This window comes from Canis lupus, chromosome X, assembly GCF_048164855.1.
Source record: "Canis lupus baileyi chromosome X, mCanLup2.hap1, whole genome shotgun sequence".
Lineage (NCBI taxonomy): Eukaryota > Metazoa > Chordata > Mammalia > Carnivora > Canidae > Canis > Canis lupus.
The window spans coordinates 80,716,263-80,724,933 of record NC_132876.1 but is presented as its reverse complement, the minus strand read 5'-3'; the positions used below and the strand labels follow the sequence as shown (position 1 = coordinate 80,724,933).

General features: G+C 38.8%; 2 pseudogenes; both read left to right on the top strand.

The window, feature by feature from the left end:
• Positions 1–2,995: 2,995 nt before the first annotated feature.
• Positions 2,996–3,773, top strand: LOC140628519 (polypeptide N-acetylgalactosaminyltransferase 12 pseudogene; annotated as a pseudogene).
• Positions 3,774–3,813: 40 nt separating this feature from the next.
• Positions 3,814–7,375, top strand: LOC140628518 (pleckstrin homology domain-containing family A member 1-like; annotated as a pseudogene).
• Positions 7,376–8,671: the final 1,296 nt, after the last annotated feature.

Genomic DNA, 8,671 nt, shown 5'->3' with positions numbered 1-8,671 from the left:
GCAAGGGGGAAATGCTCTACATCCCTTAGATCCTGAATCCCATATCCCCCTCTAATGACACCCTATGGCCCACGGAAGCATTTTCTGCTACCACGGGCATCTCTGGCAATCACCCATCAGAAAAGCAGGTGGACTCAGATCAGTGTGGTTCCGAATGCATTGCAAGAGCTCATGAAACTAAGTGACTATGGAATTACAGCCCACCAAAGTAGGCCAGAACAGACAGGCCAAACCTTAAAACAGGGCAACTTACTATGAAAGGATCAAGAGTCTTTTTGTGGCATATCCAATATGTGCAGGTCAATGATAAAAAAAATCATTCTCCCTGTGTAGAACCAGTGAAGTCAAGACTTAAATGAGAAAAGACAATCCCCGACAACCATAGAGATGAATCAGATGTGGGGACTAGTTTGCAACGATTTTAAAGTAGCCAATATAAAATTTCTTGAAGGAGTAATTATGGATTACTGTGAAATTAAAAAAAAAAAGATAGCAAACCTTTGCCAAGTCACAGAAATGTTATAAAATGTACCAAATGGGAATTAAATATTTAAAAAATAGAATAAGGAAAATAAAAAACTTGCTGGTTGGAATCCATTGTGGAATGTAGATATGACAGAAGATGAAATCAGTGAACTTGAGGACAGATCAACAGAACATAGTATTCAGGAAAACGGTACAACAAGCAAACAAACATGAACAGAGAGTTTGGGAGCTATGGGACTAAAGCTGAAGGGCCAACATTTGAATCATCTGAGTTCCAGAAAGAACAAACAGTCAAAGCAATATAGATCCAATTCAGATATGACATAGCAGCTGGAATGATCAGACAGGGAAGATAAGCAACTAAGATAAATATGTTAAGATTTCTAATGGGAAAAGTAGACAACATGCAATAATAGATAGGTAATGGAGGTAGATAGATGGAAACTGTAAAAGTGAACAAATAAGGAATGCCAGGATTCATACTACTGCAATAGCTGTGAAAAATGTCTTTGATGGGATCCTCAGTAGTTGTGACCTGCCCAAGTAAAGAATCCGTGACCTTGAAGAATGGCCAACAAGGACCTCCCAAAGTGAAACGCAAATAGAAAAAAAGATGAAAAAATGCAGAGTAGAAGAACATCCAATATCTGTGGAACAATTTCAAAATATATGACATACACATAATTCGAGTACCAGAAGTGGAAGCAAGAGAAAAAGAGAACAGGAAAAAAATTGAAAAATGATGACTGTGCAATTTCCAAATTACTGATAGGCACTGAATCAGATCCCCAGAAAGCTCACAGGACAGCAAGTTATTAAAACCAGAAAGGCTACCTCATGGACTATAAATTTGAATTAAAGAAAAGGCAAAGAAGGAATCTTGAAGAAAAGAAGACCAAGACACACACACACACACACACTCTCTCCCTCTCTCTCTCTCTCTCTCTCTCTCTCTCCCTCTCTGTCTCTCTCTCTCTCTCTCTCTCTCTCTCAAGAACAACAGGAACAACAACTAGGAAACTTCATTACCCCTAGAGGAACAAGAAAATTACAATGAAGTCCTGTGAGTGATCATGCAAGCAAGAAGAGAGTATAAGGGGACAGTTTAATGTGCCAAAAGAAAAATAATTCACCATCCTAGGATCATTATATATATAGTAAAATATATTCTGTAAAAACGGCAGAGTAAAGAAAAACTTTTTCTCTCAGACAGAAAAATAGAGGAAATTGTCACCATTTATACTGCAAAAAAAAAAAAATGGAAAAGATTTTATTCAGGAAGAAGAAAAATGGTAAAGGTAAAAAAATTGGATTTTAAAAAAATTTACATTAAAAAGGAAGTGCACCAGAGAAGAAACACAGAAAGGCAAATAAAGTTAATTTTTCATGTTCTTAATAGATTGAAAAGTAACTCGTTTAAATAATAAAATTTATTTTATTCTTGATAAATGGCAAAAAAAAAAAAAAGTTTAAATAATGAGACTTAAGCATAGCCGGTGAGTATTGCAAGGAGTAAGTGAAAAGAATGACAGTCATGTAAAAAAAGGGCAGAAGTATTGTTAAGTTACCTGCTCAGTTTGTCAATAGTGTCATCTGAAGCTGGCCTTACATTAGTTTGCAATGTATATGTAACCTCTAAGGGAAGTTCTAAAATGTTTTTAAACACCTATAATCTATACACTAAGAGGTGCAAAAAAACCTGGCTTTATATAAAACATGCTCAATTAAAACCAGAGAAGGCAGGAAAGTGAGCCTCTTGTAATGAATAGAAAACAGCTACAAACATGGTTGATATCGATGCAAGTATATCAGTATCCACTTTAAATAGGAATGGCGTATAGGGATCCCTGGGTGGCGCAGCGGTTTAGCGCCTGCCTTTGGCCCAGGGCGCGATCCTGGAGACGCGGGATCGAATCCCACGTCGGGCTCCCGGTGCATGGAGCCTGCTTCTCCCTCTGCCTGTGTCTCTGCCTCTCTCTCTCTCTCTGTGTGTGTGACTATCATAAATAAATAAAAATTAAAAAAAAAAAAAGGAATGGCGTATAAATAGCAATCCAAAGTCAGAGTGGATTTTAGAAATTCACCAGTGTATATTGTCTGCAAGCACCTATTTTTAAGAGAGTGATTCCGAGAGGCTAAATAAAGTAAAGGGATGAAGAAAGACATACCATGCTAACAGTAAGCTAAAGACCTGTGGAGTATTTCTATTAATTTCAAACTGTCAGGGGCATGAAACTCAACAGAAATGACAGAACTGTCACAACTGCGGAAGCCTAAGAAGGTATAAGTACTAAATAGGAGTTAGTATCCTGGATGGGATCTTGGAACTTGAAAAGGCCATTCGAGAAAAGCTGAGACAGTCTGAATAAAGTGTAGTCTTTGGTTAATGATAACACATCAATATCAGTTCATTAATGTTACAGTTGTGCCACATCAACATTAAATGATCGTAATAGGGAATGTGATTGTCGGGTATATGGGAACTGTCTTTACTCTCTTCATAGTAATTCTCTAAGCCTGAAACTGCTTTAAAAAGTAAGATTTCCTTTCAAGAAGCACATTGCTACCATGTTGCAGGAGTTGCAGTCATCTTGAGGCTGTCTGGACAGATGTTTTTAGACATAAAGTGTCAGTGTTTTACAAAGTATACTCAACCCTACTACCACAACAAGGCTGTGGCCAGCAGCAGCCGAATAACTCAAGTGTGGATGGATGAACTTAAAGAGCTTAACGACCATCACAACCCCCACACCCGCGTGGAACCCTTTGGGGATGTGACAGAGAGGAGGCAGCTCCATGCAAAGCTCCAGCGGAAGGATTTCAGGTGTTCTTGGAGAACGTGTACCCAGAATTGCACGTGCCTGATGACAGGCCTGCCTTCTTTGGGATGCTCTGGAACAGAGGACTGAAAGATTACTGCTTTGACTCTAACCCTCCCAGTGAAAACCAAATCGTGGGACGCCAGGTCCTTCTAACCTCTATCATGGAATAGGTCAGAACCAGTTTTTGAATACACGTCCCAGAATGAAATACACTGTGACACCCACCAGCCAGAGGTCTGCATAGCTGTGGACGCAGGAACGGATCTTCTCATCATGCATCTCTGCCAGGAAACTGCCACAGGGAATCAGAAGTTCATCTTGCAGGAGGATGGTTCTTTATTTCACATACAGTCCAATGAATTCGTTCAGGCTGAGAGGAAGGCATTCAGTGACAGTTTCATACCATCCTTATGGGACTGCACGGATTTGGAACATTAGAAATGGCTCTTCAGGGAACACATGTAATAAAGCGTCACTGTACCAACGAGCTCATGGAGGGAGCGGGATGCCCCTGGACTCTGTGTCCAACACAGACTTAGCTGAGTACAGTGAGAGACCTCACCCCAGTGAGAGAGCCCATCCTGGCTGCTCCACTTTTATAAGGAAGTCATTTTGCAGTCTGTGAAAGTGATGTTGGATTTGACAAGCTTTGTACGGATTTTGAAAACTTCAAAATTGCTCCCAAGTACTCTATTCTCAAAGGGTAATCATAAAATGTTAACTCTTGGAACTCCTGGATGGCTCAGCTGTTAAGCCTCTGCCTTTGGCCTGGGGCGTTATCCTAGAGTCCTGGGATCTAGTCCCACATCAGGCTCCCTGCACGGAGCCTGCTTCTCCCTCTGTCTATGTCCCTGCCTTTGTCTCTCTCTCTCTCTCTCTCTCTCCCTCCAATAAATAAATAAAATCTTTAAAATAAATAAATAAAATATTAACTCTTGCTTTTCAGAGAATTAAACCTTTAAGTATTTTTGTATTGTACAAAGAAGGTCAATCTGGTCCAGTATGCCATTCTTAGACATTGTGTTCTTGTTGATGCTGTGTTATGATGATCTATCCTTTGATGTAAGTGGAATGCTAATGTCCCTACTGTCATAACAGTATTTTATCCACTCGTTCCTTTGTGTTTGTCATTAATTGTTTTATATATTTGGCTGTTCCTATGTTGGGTGCGTAAATATTTACAGTTTTTACATCTTCTTTTTTGTCTCCTTTATTATGACATAGTAGCCTTCTTCATCCGTTTTTACAGTCTCTGGTTTGAAATTTAGTTTGTCTGATATAAGAATGGCTATTCCAGCTTTCTTTTGATATCCATTAATATGATAGATGTTTCCTCATCCCCTCACTTTCAATCTGCACGTGTCTTTAGATCTAAAATGCATCTCTTGTAGGCAGCATATAGATAGGTTTTGTTTTTTATCCATTCTGATATCCTATATCTTTTTATTAGAGCATTTAGTCCATTTTCTTTCAAAGTAATTATTAATAGATATGTATTTAGTGACATTTTATTACTGGTTCTGTTAAAGTTTCTAGTGATCTCTCTGATCCTTTCTTGTCTTTGTCACTTCTGATCTGTTCTTCCCACCCAGAGAGTCCCCTTTAATATTTCTTGCAGGGCTGCTTTAGCGGTCATGAACTCCTTTAGTTTTTGTTTGTCTGGAAACTCTATCTCTCCTTCTGTTCTTAATAATTGCCCTGCTGGATAGAGTGTTCTTGTCTGAAGATTTTTCCCATTCAGCACTTTAAATATATTTAAATATATTATGCCACTCTTTTCTGTCTTGCCAAGTTTCTGTGGAGAGATCTGAGGCTAACCTTATGGGTCTTCCTTTATAAGGTAAGTACTTCTTTTTATGTTGCTGGTTTTAAGATTTTTTTCTTTATCACTATTTTTGCAAATTTAATTACAATGTGTCTTGGTGTTGGCCTGTTTTTATTGATTTTTATAGGGGTTCCTGTGCTGCCTTGGTCTGGATATCAGTTTCCTTCAAGATTAGGGAAGTTTTCAGCTATTATTTCCTCAAATAAATTTTCTGCTCCCCTTTTCTCTTTTCTTCCTCATTTCACACTTCAGGGAATGTCTCTGGTGTGTGCAGTGTGTTCTCTATTGTTGTGTTGTGACTGTTCTATCCTTCATGCTAGTCATCTGAGGAGGCTGTCCTTGCCTATTGTAGACAGTGTTTGGTCCTTGGCCAGAGTGTGGTGACTTTTAACATGTGCTACGGGTCTACTTGTGAAATGAGACCTGCCACTATCTCCACCAGAATAGAGGCCCTGTAGAACTCTCTGTTTGGTGATGTGGTATGGGCAGTGGTTTGTGCTTGTCTTCTGGGGAGGAGACTCACCGTGCTGAGACTGAGGCATGCATGACTGAGAAGGGTAGTACTACCAGATCATAGGGTGGTAGGGCTTGATGTAATCAAGTTGGGCATCCAGTGTTGGTGTCTCCATGAATGCTACCTTTCAGGGATACACTGTGAGGGGAGCAAATAATCTCATTGTGTGCCTCAGACATTCTTCAGACTACTGTTTCCATGCTGTCTGATCCTGTGTAGTTTTCCTGCCTTCTCTCCGGGAGCAGCACTGTGCCCGCAGCCTCTATCCCAGCCAAACTCAATGACCTTTGAAATTCCAGGATTTAAGCCCTGCTGGTTTAAGAGCTCATGAAATTCAGCCCTTCTCATTCTCCAAGGCAATGACTTTGGGGAAATGTTCTCTTTGTGCCTTCTCTCATGTGCTTATTTCTCCCCTTCTTTCCCTTCTCCACTAGGGCTGCCTCCCCCTGTAGCACCCACAGTATATTTCTCTCCTAAATCAGATCTCCATACTTCCTACCTTCTTTGATGTGAACTCTTTTCTGTTTAGTTGTAGAGTTTTTTCTGTCAGTTTTCTGGTTGATTTCTGGGATATTTAGGATGATTTGATAGCTATCTAGTTGTGTTCATGTGATGAGGTAAACTTCTACTCTACCACCATCTTCCTGTGTCCAGAGAAGATTCTTTTGTATGGTACATGGGTAATCCACATAACCTATCTTCTGGATCATAATACATTGGAGCCATTAATCTTATCTACATTAGCAATGCAAGTAACTTAAGGCCAAAGGCTGAGTTCTTCTTTTGTCATGAGTGCAGGGATGCGGAAGTATTTCCTTACAAATTAATGATCAGCAAGATATAGTAGAATAAGTAAATGTGTTGAGCTAAGCTCTAAAACCTACAGTACCAAAGCAGTCAGATTCACAGTGTCACTCTGATAACCTAAGTTATGGGAAGAAGCAAGCATGTTAGAAAACTGGCATTGGTGGTATATCCATCATCACTCCAACTCATAAGAAGTAAATGAACGTGGTGAAAGTATTGACAAATAATTTGAAATTATCATGAAGCCATCTTCTTTACCCCCTAAACCTCTTTCAGATAGTGCAGTTATCAAATCTGGATATTGTGTTAAGCAATGGATGGTGATGAAGTAACTGGAAGAGAAGATATTTTTTCAATTGGATAAAAATACAATAGGCTACTTCACATCTGAACTGGAAAAGGAACTTCTCCAGATAATACCACTTAAAGAAGATCATGGAGTACAGGAGTGTAGACAGAGCAATGTAATGATAAGGGACATTCTCTTTGAAATTGTAACATTGTTTTGAACTTTCTATGTGCAGGCTGATAGCCCTGAAGCAATGCACAACTGGACTAAAGAAATCTGTGGAGTTTACTAAAAGAAACCAAGTCCCAGGACTTACTCAATACTTACAACTGATGATAGAAAGTTGAGTTAACCAAACTGCCTTTTACAATTACAGTATCTGACTTTGTCAACACTAATGCAAACTATTTCTCTATAGTCATCAGGGTGTGTAAGTATATTTTTAAATGATAAATTATGAAAAAAGGAACTTTACTAATTGAAAAAAATCACATTAAACTATCTTCTAAAAGTTAATTTACTGAATTGGCTCTAGAGTTCCAATTTCTATGTTTTATGTATTTAAAAAATTTTGACCACACCACTTGAAATGCATAATTGTTTTAAGAGTATGTGCAAATTCATACATGTGTATGCACTGGATAAACTCTACATTACCATAGATTACATAGAATTTTAAATCTCAGATGAAATTTAGTCACCTTATAGGAATCTATAGTGTTTTGTTAATTTGTACCACTTTGTTTTAAAAAAAAATTTGTACCACTTTGTTTTCAAAGTGACTAGTGTCATAAATAAACACAATATACTAGGAACTATATGGCAGCTCATTTGCAATGGTCACATTTAAGGATATATTTACATTTGACTTAGTTGGAAGCAAATTGAAATCAATATTTACTACTGGTAATTCTTTCACTACAGTTTTTTATTACAGTGAAATTCAGGGAAGAAAACTGAATTTGTCAGACTGCCAGACAAAATAAAAGGCTTGAAAAATGTTGAGTTCTGCTAATTAAAGAAATATAAAGAAACATGACCTTTTATTTTTCTTTTCTGCATTTTCATTTTTTGTCCCAAAATATGTGAGATAATTCCTACTGCTGATTAGGAAAATACACTGAAAAAAAAAGTTAAAACTAGTAGGCTCCCTTTTATTTTTTTTAAGATTTTATTTATTTATTCATGATAGAGAGGTGGGGGGGAAGGCAGGCTCCACGCAGGGAGCCCAACACAGGACTCGATCTTGCCTGGGACTCCAGGATCACACTCGGGGCCGAAGGCAGGTGCTAAACCACTGAGCCACCCAGGGATCCCTGGTAGGCTCCCTTTTAAACAAGTTAGTTGCGACCAGAATGCTGCATTCTAGTTTAGGCTGACTGAATCTTCAGGTGGCAAAGCTGCCAAATTTGGCTTTGGTGACAGAACTGGTTTCTGATTAGAAATGACTGTTGAGTGTCATTGCTTTAAACTCACTCCTAAAAATGCATTGCCTTGGATTGAGAAAGACAAATATGGGATGCGTGGATGGCTCAGCGGTTTAAGTGTCTGCCTTCAGCTCAGGGCGTGATCCTGGAGTCCTGGGATTGAGTCCCACATTGGGCTTTCTGCATGAGCCGGCTTCTCCCTCTGCCTATGTCTCTGCCTCTCTCTGTGTGTGTCTCTCATGAATAAATAAATAACATCTTAAAAAAAAGAGAAAGACAAGTACCATATGATTTCACTCATATGAGGAATCTAAAAAGGGCAAATGAGTAAAGAAACAAAAAGCAGAATCAGACTATAAATACAGAGAGCAAAGTAATGGTTGCCAGGGTAGAGAGGGGTGAGGGGAATGGGCAAAATGGGTGAAGGGGAGTGGAGGATAAATATTTCCACTTATTGAATGAATAAGTCATGGCAATAAGAGGCACAGCCTAAGGAATATA